General features: G+C 40.5%; 1 protein-coding gene and 1 non-coding gene across 2 annotated transcripts in view; both read right to left on the bottom strand.

The window, feature by feature from the left end:
• The window catches only part of RYR2 (ryanodine receptor 2), a 652,366-nt gene that overhangs the window by 501,528 nt on the left and 130,498 nt on the right, over positions 1-20,340 (bottom strand). The gene's annotated exons all lie outside the window — the stretch shown is intronic.
• Positions 9,058-9,190, bottom strand: LOC115936516 (small nucleolar RNA SNORA2/SNORA34 family). Its single transcript, XR_004071951.1, has one exon. It is a non-coding gene; the product is annotated as a small nucleolar RNA SNORA2/SNORA34 family (small nucleolar RNA).

Here is a 20,340-nt window from a genome sequence, read left to right as displayed (position 1 = left end):
GGTTGTCATGAGGACAAAAAGTTTTATCCACCGCCCACTAAAATTGGTAATCGAGTATTTCAAATTCTCCATTGCTTGGCTGAACTACCAAATTAAGCCAGTGGTCATTAAATCGTGTAAACAAAAATAATACATACATACATACATACAAAAACAAAAACACCCCACAAAAAAAAAAACACAAAATTTTTAAAAGCCATGGAAACCATTAAAAACAAATTAAAAAAAGTAAAAATTATCACGTGTAATCCTATTTCTGAGCAAAAACCAAATCTAATATAGTAAGAAGACAAAAGCCATAAATAACCAAGCCAAAAAAACATGAAAGGGGACGGAGGTTCCATTACTTTCAAAGTGAGTACAAACTGTTCATGTTATACTTGAGGATTCCAGTATTTCATAAACAACACTGGTGTGCAGAAAGTGAACGTAACTGCCTGAAAACGAATAGCACTGACAAGCTCCAGATAATTCAGTAATGCTGCTCGCACAGATGGTGGTCATCCAGAGTGACAGAACAGCAGGGCAAAGAAAGAAAACAGACTAAAACACTCAGGGTGTCATCTGACTTCCGATTAAAGCTGCTTCTACCATGAAAGCAAATGTTCAACAGCTGTTGGACAAACCTGTTGAGATTCCATGAAGAGAGAACAGAGCTTTCCCAATTCAGAATCAGTGGATTTATCTTCACACTCAGCACTGCGTTTTCTCAAAACTCTCTTGGTTGAGGTTTCCCTCCCACTCTGATACGGTATTTAAAACTCAATTGACATCAAACCTGAACCTCAATTCATAGAAGTCTTGTTTTGACACATATGTGGCCTCCATCTATTTATGTTTTAATGGAAATATACTTTCCCCTGCATGTGCTAACCAACCCTATATCCTTACTGTTCCATGATCCTGGCCAATATGGAAAGAGAGTTGAATTTTATTTCCACATTAACAGGTGCATGTTTGCCTTTCAAAGCCTATGTAGAAATTGTCTCACGGGGCTGCTCAGTGAATGGTGAGGGGTGCCCTGCCCAAGCTCCAGAGTTCAGAGAGGCATTCCAACAGAAACAAAGGGTATCTAAAGGGGCCAATCATAGTACACACATTAATTACCTTTAATGAGTACTAATAAAACATAAAAACAACAAATTATTAAAAATTATGTTTAAAATAAAACAATCCCTCATTTTCTGTTTTGTTTTTAGGAGATAAACATACCTTAAAAGCTTCACTATAAATGATTTTCAAGGAGGGAGCCCCCACTTGAACTATGGGATTGGACCAGAAGCACTAAACGTGGAAATGCTCTTTTTCTAAATTTTGAAATACCACCTTGTGCATAAAATACAAATGGACAGGAACATTTAAAGGAGAAGGGAGCGGCAGTCTGTTGTTTGGATAGCCCACTAGTTGCTGCCCCTCTTTGGAACGAGCTTCACCTCTCAGACTCTCAGTCTAAGTGATTTGAGTAAAATAGATCATGCACTCCCACTCCTCTGTGGGGCACACTTGTGACCAGTAGTTTCCATCCTGGTGACATGACCCAAGTTGGTGCGATGAGACTCAATCCCAGCAATGGAACTACTAGGAAGGTGAAGCTCTCTCTTTCTCCCAGTTTCAAAGGTAGTAGAATGTGGGCCTGGAGCTGCCTGTGACCATCTAGCCGTGTCAGAGGAAAAACCCATCTGCATCGGAAGCCAACGCTGAGGAAAGCATAACCAAGAACCAAGGGGACCAGTCATAATGGCATCATTTGGATCCCTGGAATTGGCCATGCATGAACTGAGACCTTCCCTGGCCCTTTCAATCACATGAGTCAGTAACACACCCCTCCTTTATTTTGCCTTAAACCAGTATGAGTTGGGTTTCTGCACATCCCAAAGAGTTCCACCAGTAACTTGAGTAAATCATTACAGCATTGGCAACATCAGAAATTCAAAAAACCTCTTCACTGAAAGGAGGTCACTTTCTGCAGGAAAAGTCCATGGGGGCCTTGGAGTGAATTGATTTCCATAAGGTCACTGCTCCTCTGCAAGAATATGTGTTATATATTTTCTTAATCCCTTTATGCTTCATAATAACATGAATGGTGACCTACCAGCAGGAGAACTACTACAGTTTTGGGAAAAAAAAAAAAAATCTAGAATTCAATGACTTTGTGATACCAGAGAATTAAACACCAGATGAAAACAAATATATCTGGCAAAAGCATGTGACTTTCTTTTGTGCTTAAGCATTAATGGCAGTCTTAATGAGCAAGCCAAATGATCTCTTCTCATGACCAAATCCTAAAAGAGAAAGGGAAAGATATTCTTTTATCCAAGCTCCTTCCCTCCCTGCTGGGGATATTTAAATCTTAATTATTCCTCAGAGTCTTTGCAACCTTGCAGAGTAAATTCCTGATGAAAAAAAGGAGATCTTTTCTTGGTATATACGCTCCATAGTGCAGCAACTGCTAAGAAGGAAACATTAAGATCCTTCTTCAGGGGCGCCTGGGTGGCTCAGTTGGTTGAGCGGCTGCCTTCGGCTCAGGTCATGATCCTGGAGTCCTGGGATCGAGTCCCGCATCGGGCTCCCTGCTCGGCGGGGAGCCTGCTTCTCCCTCTGACCCTCCCCGCTCTCATGTGCTCTCTCTCAAATAAATAAATAAAATCTTTAAAAAAAAAAAAAAGATCCTTCTTCAAGTGCACTGCAGTATGACTGTCAAAAGCTGGGGACCCCCCAACTGCATGGGTTCAAAAGCATTTTTCCAAAGAAAAACAATAGCAAAAATATACATATTTCCACATAGAGGAAATATCTATCTTTTACACTTTCATATTTTTAAGTGTCTACTGAAAAGAGAAGGCAAGAAGAAAGTCTGATTGGGAAGAGCGCTGATGTTGATCCAGGTAGCAGGATCATTCATCTGGACGCTCCCAAATCACCCTAATTGGCTTAGTACCCCTTTCTGTGGTTTTTCACACTCAACTTCCAAATGCTAATAAATATGCTAGAGAATAGGTCATTATTCAATTCAAGACAAAGTCAAACCAATAACTGCAAAGGTCAACTGCAACTCTAGTCTAGACCTGAGGTGAATAGCAAGTCTACTACCTGGACATACCCGGCAGCTACAGATCAAAACAACAGAACTCCAGAACAGCTCGTCTGGCAGGTGGTTCCACAGACCTCATCATGGACCCTTCACAGTTGAGAAGGAGGCCAAGACCAAGGGACCAAGGGAGAGGTTAGGATTCCCATTATCCGAAGATTGGTATTTTCCTTCTCTGAACTATGGGCTCCTCCTAGCACACCACAGTAAATAATTAAAGGATACTGACATGGCCTCCAATCATCTCCCCGCCCCGCCCCGACCCTTCAGGAAGGGACCATACTAAAAACATTTTCTCTTGCAATATCTCAAAGTACCACATGCCATTAGGAAAAGCTTCGACTATCAAACGCTTCTATACTAAGTTCAATGTAACTTCTTTTTCTCTAGTTTACTGCCCTAAGGATAAGGAGTTTACGGCCTGCTATCTTCAGGACTTTTTGTTACTTATTCTTAATTCTAACAAAGAACTTCAGATAAGCTTTTTTTTTTTTTTTAAACCAGTAACCATCTTTATCATCTTGGATAAACCATTTAATTTTCCTAGACCTAAATTTCCTCCTCTACAAAATAAAGTAACAGAACAAATTTGTGGATACCTAAGGCTTTTACTAAGTCAATGTTCATCCCAACTCTAGCTTGGTTCCTTAGACTCTGTTCTAGCTCTTTATTTTTTTTTTTTTTTAAAGATTTTATTTTTATTATTTATTTGAGAGAGAGAGAATGAGAGACAGAGAGCACGAGAGGGAAGAGGGCAGAGGGAGAAGCAGACCCCCTGCCGAGCAGGGAGCCCGATGCGGGACTCGATCCCGGGACTCCAGGATCATGACCTGAGCCGAAGGCAGTCGCTCAACCAACTGAGCCACCCAGGCGCCCCCTAGCTCTTTAAATACGTGCCCCGTGTGCATTTTTTCCTAAATTCCTAATTCTTTCCTGGTACTTGCCAAGAAAAAAAAAAATAATAAAGATGCAAACAAAAAGAATCCAATACAAAATTTCAATGCTATTCACTGACCTCCTATCTCACAATACTCACTACAGGTTAATGGGAGGTAATATGGGAACTAATATGGGAACCACTAAGTGTCTGAAACACGGAAGTTACACCCTTCCTTTTCCTCCTTGTATCAGAGCTAATGAAAGCCATCAATTGGTCATTAGAAATAAACCTTTCCAATTTGTAAACCAGGTTTTTGGTGTTTTACTGTTATTTTGAAAAATTGATGGATGATAGAACACTATGGAGGGGAAGAGAAATCTGTGTACATGGACTCCCATATACTCTCAGAATATGCTAGAATGAATATAGGCTTGGGAAAGTCCTACTCATAATGCAAAACAACACTGGGATAAAGGTAAGTATGTGATAAACACCAAGGCTTCCTTCTCATGCTTTCCTCAAATACACATACACGTGACATGTAGAAGTTAGCATTTGTCTGTTTAAATCATGGCACATCTGTACCTTACCCTTTGTTCTAAAAACTATTTTAACGACCACGGTGTCTAGCCTTAAGGGATGATGGTAAAGCATCTCAATGATCTATCCTTCTCTTAGACCCCTTGTTACTTAGATGATATGAATGATCATAGCTTTGGGATCTTCACACATGCTTGGGGAGCAAATCAACGTTGCAATTGCAGTAGTCAAACCCAAACTTTTTCAAATGTTTGATCAACTAGGCAATAAATAGTTCACAATCTCCACTTTGCTTGTTAGTAAAGAGGAACTGTGCCATGAATTCAGATGAATTGGTGTTAATATCCAGAAACCATTTTGAGAAACAGCTCTGCAAATTACAGAAACCATAAAACCAATCATGATAAAGAATCTGACTGATAAGGAGACCAGAAGTGATATGGATCCTCACTGACCTTACTAGCTGAATACCCACTCCTGATTTCAAGAACAACTGTGCATCAATGACCAGGAGAAGACAAGTCAGGAAGGCTCAGACAGTACTGGGACCTTCCCAAATTGAGATGGGCCTTTGGCTAAAAGTACAAAAACACCTCTTCTTTAAAGGACAGCCCTCTAGAATCATTTTTTTCTACTTTTCATAAATATACTATACAAAACATAAAAGTCAATGCATATAGACTGGAGTCAAGAGATCAAATAGGAAAACCTAATCTTTTTAACATTTAGTCAGAATTTTGGAAAGGATGCCTGGGCTACTGAATCAAGACTCTTCAAAGACCCCAAATTCCAAAGAGGGCTACATTAGTGCTTTTAAGCACCTAAATCATTAAGAGTAGAGGACACAGTTTTCACAGTATCCATAAGCTTTTTAAAAAATTAACTAGATTTTAGGGTACCTGGGTGGTTCAGTCGGTTGAGCATCTGACTCTTGGTTTTGGCTCAGGTCAAGATCTCAGAGTCCTGAGATTGAGCCCTGCATCAGGCTCCATGCTCAGCGCACAGTCTGCTTGGGATTCTGTCCCCCTCCCCCTCTACCTCTTCCCCCACTCATATGCACAAGAGCACACATGTGCTCTCTCTAAATCTTTTTTAAAAAAGAAAAAGGAAAAATTAGATTTTTGACCATTAAAAAAAAAATTACAAAATTGTGAGTTTCTGGGGACCACATCATCTGTGAGTCCCCTACATTTATTGCAATGTCTAGAAATTAGTAGGTACCACTAAATGTTACTGAATGGAAAAAAAAAAAAAAAAGACTGAAAAAAGTATTCTCTACTTCTATACATCTAACAAGATTAGGCTATCTAGAAATGTTTTCTATTTCCTAGAATATTAACCATGAATCTACCACCTGTTTAATATTCACAGCAAAAAAAAAAAAATTTATAATCATGAGTATGTTTACAACTTTCAATTTACATATTTTAATTCATCCCCACAGTTAAGAAATTTGCGATCATTCCAATATAGAGCACGTAAGAATGTTTTTTAACACCTGAGATTTGATGACAAGCCAATTCCCACTGAACAGATACTTCAGATGTAAACTTCTGAATATTTCATAGGCTCTGTGTGGGAAGGAACTCATGAAGGAATTAAATACCACAATTTACTAATAGCCAAAACTACCTCCTGGGAAGTATTGTGAATTCTGTCTAGACATAGCCAAAGGGTTTATGAACGATGTGTGGGAGTGACATGGGAAGGTTCAAGGGTTCACTTTGAGGGTTCCATCCAATTCCACAACCTTATTATATAAGAAGTTGTATCTTTAGAAGAAAAGGCACAGAAACAGGGAGGATACTTGATTCTTGTTGAAAAAGGGTTTTACTCTAAGGTTAAGGTTACTTCAGGATGTTCTAGAAAAAATGTCAGTGGCTCTAATCAAGGAAAATGCACACTAAGTGCATTCCTTATGAGGTTCCTGAAGTCAGTTACTTAGTATTTCATGTATGAATGCGTAGTACTGACCAGGAGGCCCACTATCTTGTATGTCCACAATAAACTTTTACTGACTAAATTCATGACTCTGCCTCTCTCGGCAAATGTAATAATTTATAAAGTAATTCAAATAAAGAATTAACACCAAATCTTCTGCATACAAAATAACAAAACTGGCAAAAACAGAATTGAAGTGTAACCCATCACAATCGATTAAGAAAAAATGCGCCATGTTTTTTTCAATTTAAATTATTTGTTTGCTGTAGCTGGTAGGGCTGGGGTTATTTAATGTCTTGAAAAAAAGCAAGGACTTTGGAGATTATAGGATCAGCTTCATCAGAGGGCAGGAGGTAGGTCTTCCTGTTAAAAGAAGGCAAGGCAAATTTTCAGTAGATGGGAGCATCTTCCTCCTAGGAGCTGAGAAGTCTCCGGAGATCTTGAAGGCAGGAGCAGAAAGCTATTGTTCCTACAAATGTCAGACAATTTACCTGGAACTTCTTCTAAAAGAAACTTCAGACAGTTTTTCATCTTTTGGTACTTTGCTGGTAATTATCTAAGTGGGAGAACCACACGGAACTGTCCAGTAGGATATATGACCCGGGGTTCTAGCTAGAGGAGTAAAACAAAGGTCTACGGAACATGTAGAGCATTTCTAATACCTTAGAAAGAGTTGAATACCCAATTCTCTGATTGGTAGATAACATGCTTACCAACATACATTCCTACAGTTGGTATTATTAACAGTTAGGAAGAGCTGTACTTAAATGGAAGCTTTGATTTGTAGAATTTCTAAACAAGTTACATTAAAAAGGGCATATCCTTCCTAAGGAACACTCCAAGGAATGTATAAACAACAACAAAAATAAAAAGACCACCAAGCTGGGAATGGCAAGACTAATAGCCATTACACTTGAATGATGCATGTTCTAGCCATGATACATGCATAAAAATACAGTGAACCTTAATCAGAAATTCACCCAATGGAAATAGAGTATGAAAAATCACCCAAAAAGGGGTCCATTAATAACTAATAAAAAATTACTGGGTAAGACCAAGAGAAAAAGCTACCTAAATACCTAAAATGATCACTTATACCATAAACTTCTCTCTCCAAAACAAAAAATTCTGTTCAACCGATGGATTTAAGGTTGCACAAGAAGGAATTTCAAGATGGATAAAGCAATCTGTGAGCCTCTAAAAACAGTCTAAGTTCCAATTCAGTCATGTGTTCTCAGAGAATTAAAAACTTCTGGGGCATTGAAATGAATTGGAGTCCCTTACCAAACAGTAATTTACAATTTTCATGGGAATATAGGAATTATCACAGGGTATTTCCTCTTAACAAATATGCCCTAACTACAAACTGGTGTTTCTTTAATCTTCACATTCTTTCCACGTAGCCTTCCCAGATTTCTCCTCCAATATCCTACCCTACTATGCGAAGCTGATAAAAATATCAGTTATGTATGGTATCCAAAACATCCTGTGGACAATGCAGTCAACAAAAATGTCTTCAGTACTGAAGTACATTCAAGCATAATTTCCTATCCCTCTAGCATCCACAACTTTCTCTCCTCTGTTCACATTTTCTAATGTGGTATGGTCTAAATGCTTGAGTCTCCCCAAAATTCACATGTTGGAATCCTAATGCCCAAGTGATGGTGTTGGAAGGTGGGGCCTTTGGGAGGTGCTTAGGTCATGAACATGAAGCCCTCATGAATGGGATTATTATCCTTGTAAGAGACGCCACAAGGCTCCCTAGCCCTTCTACCATGTGAGGAGAGAGTGAGAAGTCTGTGACCCAGAAGACAGCCCCCACCCAACCATGCTGGCACCCTAACCTCAGACTTCCAGCCTCCAGAACTGTGAGCAATAAATTGTGTGGCTTAAAGCCACCCAGTCTGTGGTATTTTGTTATAGCATCCCAAAGGGTAAGACATCATGTAGACCACAGAAGTTGCTATCTAAAATTAGAAAAACGTTAATTAGAAATGAGCTATAGAACACTGGGTCAGTAGTGAAAAGACCTCATCTTATTTGGCATCTAATGGGGGAAAACAGGCCTCCTTACCACCTCAGAGAAAAAGCCCATGTGAGGCCCAGAGATGCTAAGTGATTTGTCTATCACCACCCTGATCCACGGCAAAGAAAATCAGTACTCATGGTGACTTCTTTAAAAACCAAAGTAGAGTAGGATTGGGTGGGAGGGCGTGGAGAGGTGGAAAAGGCTTGACAACACACAATGACCTACTTAGGCCATGACTGCGGAGTTGTGGACCTAAGCCTCCTAATAAGGCAGTCAGGTCCAGAGTGCCTGACTACAAAGTCTAATGCCATACACATCTCCCTTCACTGGGGAACATGAAAAAGCATCTTCTGTATTCATAACCATGTATTATGTCATGGAGAGATTAACCAAGTTTTGGCTTAGAAGGGAATTTATGTGGGTAAAACAAAATACAGGAAAGGTATAAGTATTTTAATAAACCGTATGTGCAGCTAATGCTAAAACTGGGCTCTCCATTATAGATTCACATACATCTAATCAACATGAACTACATTCGTTGACAAAGCTTTTGTTTTTTGTCTTCTTTTCCCCCATAAACTATGTTCTTCCAATTGAACAAGCCATTCCCACCGTGGTGCTGAATGGCTAACAGACCACAGAAACACATCACTCTCGGCTCCTGTTTGAAACCAACAGCTATTACAAACCACGGGTCTTGATTCAGGGCCTACATCGACGAAGTTTTAAGAAGTTCTAATTCACTTTACACCCCTCTGTTCAGCAAGGCATTTAACCGGCTTAAAAAATAAACAGGAAAAAATGATGCAAAAAATAAAAATATCCAGTTCTTTGATTTTCATGATATAAAGCTGCTCACAGACAAAACAATCAGCTACATAAACAAATCTAATGATCCTCATTTATTATGCTAAAATCGTGCTCTTCTTAAAATTACCACAGATTTAACTTGTATATAAGGAAAAGTATACTTCAAATTACAACTAGTCACAGTTTTAGGATTATCATTTTAAAAAATGAAAACATCCCAGTATACAACTGACTTCTATTAAGCCATCTATGAGGGGCAGAACTAAATCTATAGTTGGTTTCCAGATAAACATGTTTTTTAAAAACTGAATTATGTCTCTACTGTCAAGGACGATTCCTTAAAATACCTCCATTTGGGAAAAAAATTAGCATAATATTGAGAGAACTTATTATTCATTTCAAGTGATTGTTGACTGTTCTTCTTTTTTCTAAAGCTATTTAGCATTAAAGGACTTGGTAACAAGTCTGAAAACTCCTATAACTCACATGTAGAAGAGAGATTAAAGTCAACATTCTCTTTTAAATAAATCAAATAGCCTTAGGGATAATATTAGAAATATTTATTTTTAAAAGTATTAGAACGCTCACTAGGGGAACATCTGCCCTCTCTATTTATGTTAGCCGCAATTTAAGTTTTTTTCCCCACTCAGTGTTTCCTCCAGTATAAATAAAAGATAGTTGCTTTTCATGATTAATTTTAGTTATTTTCCTTAGGGTAATGTAATAGTTCAACATTTTAGTCACCTTTCAAGATACGACGACATAAAGAAGGTATCTAGATGGCAGTGTCCAGGCAGAAGGCAGAGTTCCAAAGACAAAAACAAAAAAATTAAAAACAAGGAAGACTGTCTTCCTAGGCTAGTGTTTTTCTACAGGAGCCAACAGGGATGGTGCTGGGGGGCAACTCTTCTCTACAACACCCCACAAGGTCTTCACCTGCCCAGGAGCAGAGGCAGGGCTGGTGGGGGATCTCGCTACGTCTAGAACCCACCACGGTGCACTGGGCTACTTCAGTCCAAAGCTTTCTGGGTTTTACTTCACTGTGTTTTGAGCACCAAGTGAGAACAAAAACCTCTTGAGCATAGGAATCTTATGAAGTTAACTATTTGGCATAAAATGCTACCTCCCTAGCCCCAGGCAAGCATGCTGAGCCCTGCATGCAGGAGCACAAGGATACAAGCACATTCAACACCCTTGAGGATGTCCTGGCGTGCTCACACCCAAGCCTGGGGCACAGCTTTACCCCCCATCACCTGCACGACCACGGGGAACTAGCTTCACTACTGAAAACCCGAGATTCTGCATCTGTAGAATGGTTAAGACCTCCGGAGCAGTGATTAAAGTGATTAGCACAGTCCGAGGCACACTGTCAAATGTAATACATGTTACCTGACATGGTTCTTTCTCCCCGCCCCCACTTCCTTCACGGCACTGAAGGCTTCTCCTTCAAGCTCTACGCCAAAGATCATTCGAAAACCATGAAAAGGAAGAGAACGTTCAATGTGTTTTAGAAAACGTTTTCTATAACTTTTGGACAGCACACGTCTTTACCATTTACACATAATTATTATTAAACAGTATGTGACCTACATGCCTCCCCCACTCTATTCCAGAGGGCACCCTACAAATGAGCATCTGGCCTCCTACACTGTCCTGCCACTCTTAAGAACCACAAATTTCGGGGCACATGGGTGGTTCAGTCCGTGAAGCGTCTGCCTTTAGTTCAGGTCATGATCTCAGGGTCCTGGGATTGAGCCCCACATTGGGCTCTCTGCTCAGTGGGGAGCCTGCTTCTCGCTCTCCCTCTGCTGCTCCCCCTGCTTGTGCTCTCTCTCTCTCAAATAAATAAAATCTTTAAAAAAGAACCACAAATTTCACCACTAATTCCTTCTGGTCTATACTGCAAAGTAGCATTGGAATTTTTTTTTAATTTTTATTATTTCAGAGAGGGAGGGAGAGAGAGAGAGAGAGAGAGGAAGAGAGAGAGAGAGCACAAGCATAAGTCAGGGGAGGGGGAGAGGGAGAAGCAGACTCCCTGCTGAGTGGAAAGCCCAATGCGGGGCTCGATCCCAGGACTGTGGGATCATGACCATAGCTGAAGGCAGACACTTAACCGACTGAGCCACTGAGGCGCCCCAACCCTGGAGTTTTAAACACTCCTAAATGGTTATTACAATAAGGTAAAGTCTAAAGATCTACTAAGTTATCTCTCACAACAATCTATTTAGATACTGTTGCTGAGCTCTCCATACTACTTTGAGATCTGAGGTGCTTTTCTAAATGAACAGAATTACGATTTATATCACAAAATATTCACTAACACAATCATGCCTTCTAAAGTGTAAGAAGTGGTCACATTGTCAGTAAGAAAAACAGGTAAGCAATGGCTTTGAAAACAGAAGGGAAAAGACAAAAGCACTTCAAGGACAGAGAAAAGAAACAAAAGTACATAGGTCCAGAGGGATCCACTTGTAGTTTCCAGAAATCAGGGAGAGGTGAAATATGCAGCAATTTAATACAAACTCAGGAGGATTCCAACTATATTTATACCATCATGCGCTTTTTCCGCCAAACCACACAAGAATTACTGAACATCATGGCAACCCCTCTAACAGGATTGTTAACTTTTAGCTAGATTCCAGACTTGATGAACTCCTAACTCTGAAGTGAGAAGGCAGCCCCTTTTCCCCATCCCTGGTTTCCATTAGGAAGGATTCTCTCAGGTCTCTTTGTGTCCCTTCTTCCTCTGCACCCCCAGGACATGGCTTAACCTAGCAGATTGGTAAATGGGGGAATAAGTAGGCATGCTGGGCTCAGCTCCGCCCTTTCCTCCTATTGGAAACACACTGTCCACAGGAAGAATGGGCCATCCAATCGGTAATAAACATGAGTCATAATCTCTCACTTGCTCTACTCTTTTATTTCCCATGTTCTGCAGAACCCAAGCAAGAAAATGGATGCAACTGGCTGGGCCTGCTAAGAATGAGATACTACCAGCTCCCAAGAAGATTCAAACAAAATCTAATCTTTGGAAACACAGTCCAGTCGTTAAGAATAGAGAATCTAAAACCGGGAAGCAAGGGGCACCTGGGTGGCTCAGTTAAGTGTCCAACTCTTGGTTTCAGGTCAGGTCATGATCTCAGGGTTGTGAAATTGAGCCCCACGTTGGGCTCCATGCCCAGTGGGCAGTCTGCTGGAGATTCTCCCTCTGTCCCTCCCCCTGCTCACTCTTTCTAAATAAAAACTATTTTAGGGAGACCTGGGTAGTTCAGTCGGTTAACATGTCTGCCTTTGGCTTGGGTCATGATCCCAGGGTCCTGGGACAGAGTCCCATATCGGGCTCCTTGCTCAGCGGGGAGCCTGCTTCTCCCTCTGCCTGCCACTCCCCCAGCTTGTGCGCTTTCTCTCTGACAAATAAAATCTTAAAAAAAGAAAAAAAAAAAACTTTTAAAAACTAGGATGCAATGTTTGAAACCCTCTCTGTCGACTGTAAGTCTGGGTAAAATTCTTAACTTTGCTGCGTCTCAGTTTCCTCACCTGTAAAATGGGGATAATCATAGTAACTCATAGGCTTATTAGTATATGTAAAGACTTCAGAACAGTGTCTGGACATAATAAACTGAGTACATTTTAGTATCACTACAAAGATTACCATTTTTCTCATTATTACTATCATTATCTTGTCCCACAAGATAAGACTTAAAAGGAAGTACTCATCCATGCTAGGTTAGATTCTGTTTTATGAGTTCATGTCTACATCACCAAGAATGATGAACGAACTATAATGGACAAATTGTAGGAAAACGAATCAGTTGGCCCACCATGGGCATGGTCATCTGAAAAAGCAATTTTGCCTCACAAGAAAAGGAAACTCCCTAAGCATACACCATTTGGCACATACACCAAAGATCTTTGTGTTTGTTGTTGTTCTTCATGTCAGTAATTGCTCATCACCTGGTCTCCAGATTCTGGATGTGCAATGCATCTGCCTGATGATCAAATGACTGAGGCCAACCTAAGTTGTGGTCAAATGTTTCTGGGTGATGGCAGAAAACCTATGCATCCTTTCTGCTCAGTTACTTCTCTCCCTCTACCATGTACTTTAAAAAAAAAAAAAATAGGAAAAAAGAAAATTTTGTTATTTGATACACCAGAGTGCATCTTAGCTGACCAAATATGCCTACGGCTAAAATGCTAACTGAGTTGTCAGAGACCTTTCATCTCATTAGTAACTGAAACTGACGTTCTGTCTTACCTGAGGAACACAAGGGCCTCCCTGCCGATCACAGCGACATCCAGAGGACCGGTAATTGGCCCCAACAGAGTCACCAGCACTGGTGTTCAGGCCACACGTCATCTTCAGGGGTCAAGTTGCTCTACCAGCAGGCACCAGAACCACTGCTCAGATGGAAGCTTGGGGAAGAACCTCATTTTTAGAAAAGCACAGTGTGTCTGAATTAGCTTTGGGCAAGCCGGCTCTCGCATTTACCCTTAAAATAATAATACGAAGAAGAAACATGAGTTCGGGGTTGGAAAATGCCATTGTTACTGGACTATTAAATTTTTTTTCCCCAGCTTGCATCTACCTACATCACAGGTATTGTCAAAACCTTAAATATAGACTGAAAACCTCAAGAAAGAGGAGAGATGTTTCTTTCCAGTGTACGAGCAAAAATCCGAGGAAAGAGAGGATAGGAACAGCAAAAAGACAGGACTCTGGCTGGCCCAACACAAGACGTTTAGAGTATGTTTGAAGATACAACATGGAGAGCGTCTCTCTGGCCCATTTATTATGCACCAACTTATTATGCACCAACATATCCCCAACACTGGCCCCAAGCCTCCATTTTCATATGTCTGAAAGAGGATACAAAACATCACACAAATGCACTATTCCAAGGATAAAACAGGCACACAAGTCCTCCCGGAGCCCACTGGCTTCTCTCCATAGTACCTGCCAACGGTTATTCTCACACCTCGCACACCATCTGCTCTGGACGAAGCTGTTCCTTAACTTTCCAAATGTGTGTTTTCCAAAAAAAAAGAAAAAAAAGTAGGGTCACCATTCCATTGAAAGACTATGATACCGGGATGCCTGGGTGGCACAGTCAGTTAAGCATCTGCCTTCAGCTCAGGTCATGATCCTCTGGGACTGAGTCCTGTATCGGGCTTCTTGCTCAGCAGTGAGTCTGTTTCTCCCTCTCTCTTTGCCCCTCTGCCTGCTTGTGCACATGCACATGCTCTCTCCCCGGCGAATAAATAAAAAAATCTTAAAACTCTCCAATGGTTTCCCAGCCTCTTAGAATAAACCCATCTTCCTTACTACCACCCAGTCTGCTCTGGCACGTTCTACCTGCTCTGAATTCACTTTTTAAAAAAAAAAAAAAAAGGAAGGAAAAATGACTATGATACCATTAACAAAATGGAAAACGTCAACACACCATTCCCCTGAGGTGACCCTCTGGCAAGGGGCGGTGGGGGGGGGGGGACAAAACAAAACAAAAAAACAGAACATGTGTGTGCTGACCACCACCCAGAAAATGTCACTTCAGTGAGACACTGGATAAAGAGATAAAAACATCTCCTTTCTTGTTAACTCACACAGATGCTTTAAGTGTGCTTTAAATCCAGAAACAGGTAAGAACCCAGTTACTAATTCGACTTCTGAATATGTATCTAATAAGGCAAACAGTAAGAGATTTTTCTTCTTGGCAAACTGGCAATACATGTGACTAAATCAAATATCGGTGCTATTAGCCAAATGTTTGAGATGCCCCTCACTTTTTAAATCGGATCTTTCCCTATGATCTTAATTCCTAGGAAGTATCCTGTGTTAGAAATGGCATGTTTGTGACCCAAACAAAGTTAATCAAATCATTATTTCTAACACTGACTGATTTCCTCAGAACCATCACTCTGCTTCTGATACATTTCATAAACTAAATTTAATGTCTTAAGTAAGCAAAAGCACAGATTAGCTGGTAAGGGATTTCATCGAATCAGTGCTTTTATTCGTCTATCACTAACCATAATAATAAATTCACATTAACAGAGAAGTCACAGATTTTAAAGATTATAAATGCATTAGATACTTTAGCCACCAACTTTCCAGGGAAGCAGACGGATCTCCAATGTCTATTAATGAAAGGGACAAACCATCTTTGACCTGCAGGACTCGTTCAGAACAGTAAGTTCTGACCCCAACCAGCACTTGATAATATTCACTTAACATTCCTACGTGCATTTCCTCAACGGGGGAAACACCTGCTCTGAGGTGCTGTCGTGAGCACTGTGGATAATATATACGATGCACTATGAAACACACAGTCCTAGCTGATAGTACACACACACATATACACATACAGCACAGGTAAGTCCTGTGTGGTTCCCAGCACGTTGCCCGCCACATGGCAGCCTCTCAAAAGACAGCCGTTGAGCGATTAAAAAGGAGAGCCCAAGACTGCTTAAAATTGCACAGCTTTCAGTACATAAGCCTAAGTAGAGGCTGGAACGTGTGGCCCTGGTCTCTTGCACCTTCAAATGCATGGTAACCCCTTGTTCTGATGCTGGTCTTTGGTGCCCGTCTCACTTGACAACCATGTGAGCTAAGTGTTAGCCTCCCTCATTTACACATAAGGAGATCGAGACTTGCAGAGGAGATTAGCATCCTTTCCCTCCTTCCTGTCTAACGAGATCTCAGTTCTGTGCGGTTACCCATTCCTCCCCCACAAAGCCATGTGCTTCAAGGGGAGGTTATTTTCACTTTGTTAGCAATTATTTCAGAAACGGGCATTTGACCAAACTCTAGTTCCCGAAACACAAGAGAAGCCTGGCTTCTGGAAAAATGTTCTTTTCTACTAGGAAACGGCCCCCAGAAGAAAGAGTCTGGTTTCTTTCTTTGGACAGTGCCACATTGGCATATGGATGACTAGAAGTCCTTCAGCCTTCTTGCTATGAGTTAAGAGATGGATTAACATCAAGTGTAGCAGAGACGAGAGATGTATCACCTGGAACAGCCAGTTCTGGACAGGCTCTACCTCTAGACTTAAGAAACTCCCTTTGGTATAAGGCAATTAGAAATAAGGGTCTCTTGTTTGCAACCAGAATCCCCCCAACGTGATCTACAGCCCAAAGCTGGAGAGCGCCATATTCATACCTAGGCCTATTTGACACTCCAGCTTGCTCTCTTGGTTGCTATATTCCAGCAGACTTCAAAAGGTTCAACAGGTGCCCCACCCAATGCTAGAGGCCAAGGTGAAGATAAAGCACTGACCGTGTGGCAGGTCCCCCCACATACTTTATATACATTATTTAATTTAATCCCCCATAGCTCAAAATTGGACTCTAGGACTCAAATGCCAAATTTGCCACAGAGATCAGACTCCTATGGAAGGCTAGATTTTACTAAAAAACTTTTTGTTGTTGTTGTTAGCAGTCAATTGTATCAAGAGTCTTGATCTGCAAAGTATGAAAGTAAGAAAATGAGCTTGGGAGTTGAAACCCATAACATCTTGGGTCAGTTGTTCAACCTCTCTGCATTTCCTCAACTATAAAATACCTCCTCTGGGAAGCTCATGTGGGATAGTAGGTGCTCAATAATCAGTACATAATCATAGTTAATAGTATTCCTGGATCTACCTACAGTAACACTAGAAAAGAATCCATGAGCATTGAAGTATTTGAATGGTCTCATTAATCCTGTGATCATAATCGATAAGTCAGTCTCCATTCAGCAAGGATGCCTCTTAATGTTTATCCACCATCAACATGAAAAATAACCCTTAATAATCTATAATCTGATTTATCTTTCCAGAAATGACAAGGAATTATTAAACCCTACTGATATTTCCTGAATGGAAGAGCAGAGATGAAAAATGAATGTGCATCCAGCCGATTTCTAAACAGCTTAGAAATGTTAATAGGATAGCCACCCTGCATATCAAGATACAGACTGCATAGGCCACTAAGGTATTAGTCACTAACTGATCTTAAATTTTGCCATTAATCCTCTTGTCCCCATTAACTATTATTTCACATTCTGAATGCCACAGCAATAAGCCTTTGGAGCAAACAAATACAACAAAGCCTGCATATGGAGACCACAAATCCTAACACAAATCACTGCTCTCTCACTGGGGACTCAGGGTGCATGGGAAAGAATTGGCGGTCCCCTCTGGGGGGCAGGAAAGGGGTTCAACAGCCGTGGCGCCCATTTAATTACAGGACACAGCTACCAGACTACACCAGCAGGGCACCTTGTAATCTGCACCCACTGGGTAAGCTGTGCTCTTAGTCTGTCCCAGCCACTGCTTAAGTACTATGCAATCCTGTGAACTAGGTGCTATCTATCATTATCCCCACTCGATAGAGGAAGCACTGAGAAGTTCAAGCCCAGGGTCTCAGGGCTAGTATGTGGGATGCTGCCAAGATTCAAAGCCAGGCCCACAGACTACAGAATCTCTACTTTTAACCACCCCCCAAAGCCCTTGTTAAACAACTAGCTGTTACTCAAACTAAACTTTCCCAAATATTCCTATGGTCACTTTAGGTACATCTCACTTCCCATCCATGACTTAAAAAAAAAAGTCTTTTGGACTCTAACATCAAGAGGACAAGTAGATCAATGAGTCCCCTGAAGCCTGAGTCACCAAAAAGTTAAAGAAGTTATTATAATAATGTCACCAGGAACTAGCATTATACAGGGCAGAGGATGAGAACAAGTATCATAAAGGACTTCTTCGAAAGAAAAACCACGTAAATTCTACATATCAGAACTGTGACTGATAGCTGAGCCAATCTCATCTCCCTTTTGGAGGCCCCTTCCCTACCCAGGAAGCTCAGTGACCTGGAGAAGCCTTCCCCAGAGAAGGTGGCCTCCTTGGGCAGGGGTCCAGAAGGCCTTTTCTCATCAGCCCACACTCACTGTGTGAGAATCTTTACTTTCTATGAGAGACCAAAAGACTATACTGTCCAGTAGCTGGAATTCTAGGTAGCCTGGAGGGGCAGGAAAGATTTGGGGGGACAGCCCTCCACTTAAACATTAACTGAACACCTATATGCAGAGGGCACTGGGCTAGCCAGTCACTGAGCATGGGGTACACTGGGTTCTATACTGAATGCTTTCAACTGCATTATCTATATAAACATACTGAATAGGGTACAGTTTTCGAAAGATGCAATCATTTAACACCTAACATGAGGTGAAGAATCTTCATTTTTCCAGGTTTTATTGTAGGTCCCTAAAATATGATTTTATTGATTTTTTCTAAAAGCGTAGGAACTTTTGTTTTAAAATCCAATATTCAAGGCTGAGTGTGGCTGGCCTTCAATGTACCTACTGAAACCAATAAATAGGTGGAATACACCGAATTCAGAGATTCAGGGGTCATATGGAACCTAAAATTCATCTACGAACCAGAAAAGTCTTCAGAAACCAGAACTGAGGCTAATTTGAAGGCACGAGGCCCTAATATCGGATATCATTGGACAAACATTTTTCATTCCATACGTCATTACACAAGTTAGATTGAGAAAGATAACATGTCCTTTTGCTACGTATTTTTTATTTAGACTTCCCTAAACTTCAAATATTCATTAACTTGCACAAACTGGACTGTTGGTTATACTAGCGTGAGATGGCACTATACAGTTCTAGATTTGTAGTTCCTTAAACTTTATGACCTAACACAATTTTAAGGATAGAACTTCTACATTATAACTGAAAATATCTGGAGAACTTTCAGCAAATAATCTGTCAAGTTCCATCCATACTTCTACTAAAATGTTAATCCACTAAAATATGAAACTCTGGCAACATGGGTCTGCAGTAGACAGGTGAGAATATAACCATTTCCTAAGGTTACAAGACTAGTAAACTGCTACCTACTGGTCTTCAAAACCTAGTCTGTTTTCTCCCTTCATTTGTGTGTGAATACAATAGAAGTATTTTAATATGTTTACAATGATTACCACTGAGCCAGAACCCCGAGTCAGGAGGAGAATATAAAGAAATGGGAAATAATACAGGAAAATTTGTAGGCGTAACTACATGAAGACAAATACTCCATATGATTCCAGGACTACCAATGAAATAGAATCCTCATTTAGAGCACCTTAGTTTGTATTAGAAAAGAAGAATGATAATAAATACACACTCTGAGGGCGCCTGGGTGGCTCAGTTGGTTAAGCGACTGCCTTCGGCTCGGGTCATGATCCTGGAGTCCCGGGATCAAGTCCCACGTCGGGCTCCCTGCTCAGCGGGGAGTCTGCCTCTCTCTCTGACCCTCCCCCCTCTCATGCTCTCTATCTCATTCTCTCTCTCAAATAAATAAATAAAATCTTTAAAAAATAAATAAATAAATAAATAAATACCCTGAAAACAAGGTGTAACAACCCACAGAGTCATACCACCGCTAATCAATATTTAAAGAGCTTAGAACCTGCAAATAGAGCATTCTGCAAGATTCTAAAATACATGTTGGTATTCTGTACTAAATATGCTTCTAACTCGTACCCTTACGAAATATCAAAAATCACTGTGAGGCTGGGGTTGAACTGAGCCTTGGTATTTCATTTCCCAAATTTAAAATCTAGGGGCGCCTTCGGCTCAGGTCAAGATCCCGGGGGAGTCTGCTTGTCCCTCTCCCTCTGTCCCTCCCCCCCAGCTCATGCGTGCTCTCTCTCTCTCAAATAAATGAAATCTTAAAAAAATAAAATAAAATAAAATAAAATGTAACATATCTCTCTCCAAGTTTTGACTTTATTCACATGAAAAAGATTTAAAATAGAAACAATATAGTAACTCAAGGAAAAAGAATGGCAGTGAGAAATAGTCCTCTCATCTATTAACTTCTAGTTACATTTTTATACAATACATGCAGAAACACCTGGAAGATATTTTAAAACTAAAAAATATTAAATACCTTCAGGGCAACTAAAAAATATTAAAGGATTAATAATGACTTGACCAACAGTGGGACCTAAAACAAGATTAAAGAAAGTACAGGTGGGAAGACCTGACAAGACAGTTACTAGAGATGTTAGCTTAATTTT

The sequence above is a fragment of the Leptonychotes weddellii genome, chromosome 6, assembly GCF_054177405.1.
Source record: "Leptonychotes weddellii isolate Sample4059 chromosome 6, ASM5417740v2, whole genome shotgun sequence".
Taxonomy (NCBI): Eukaryota; Metazoa; Chordata; class Mammalia; order Carnivora; family Phocidae; genus Leptonychotes; species Leptonychotes weddellii.
The sequence above is the reverse complement of the archived record's forward strand: the minus strand, read 5'-3'. Positions and strand labels throughout refer to the sequence as shown.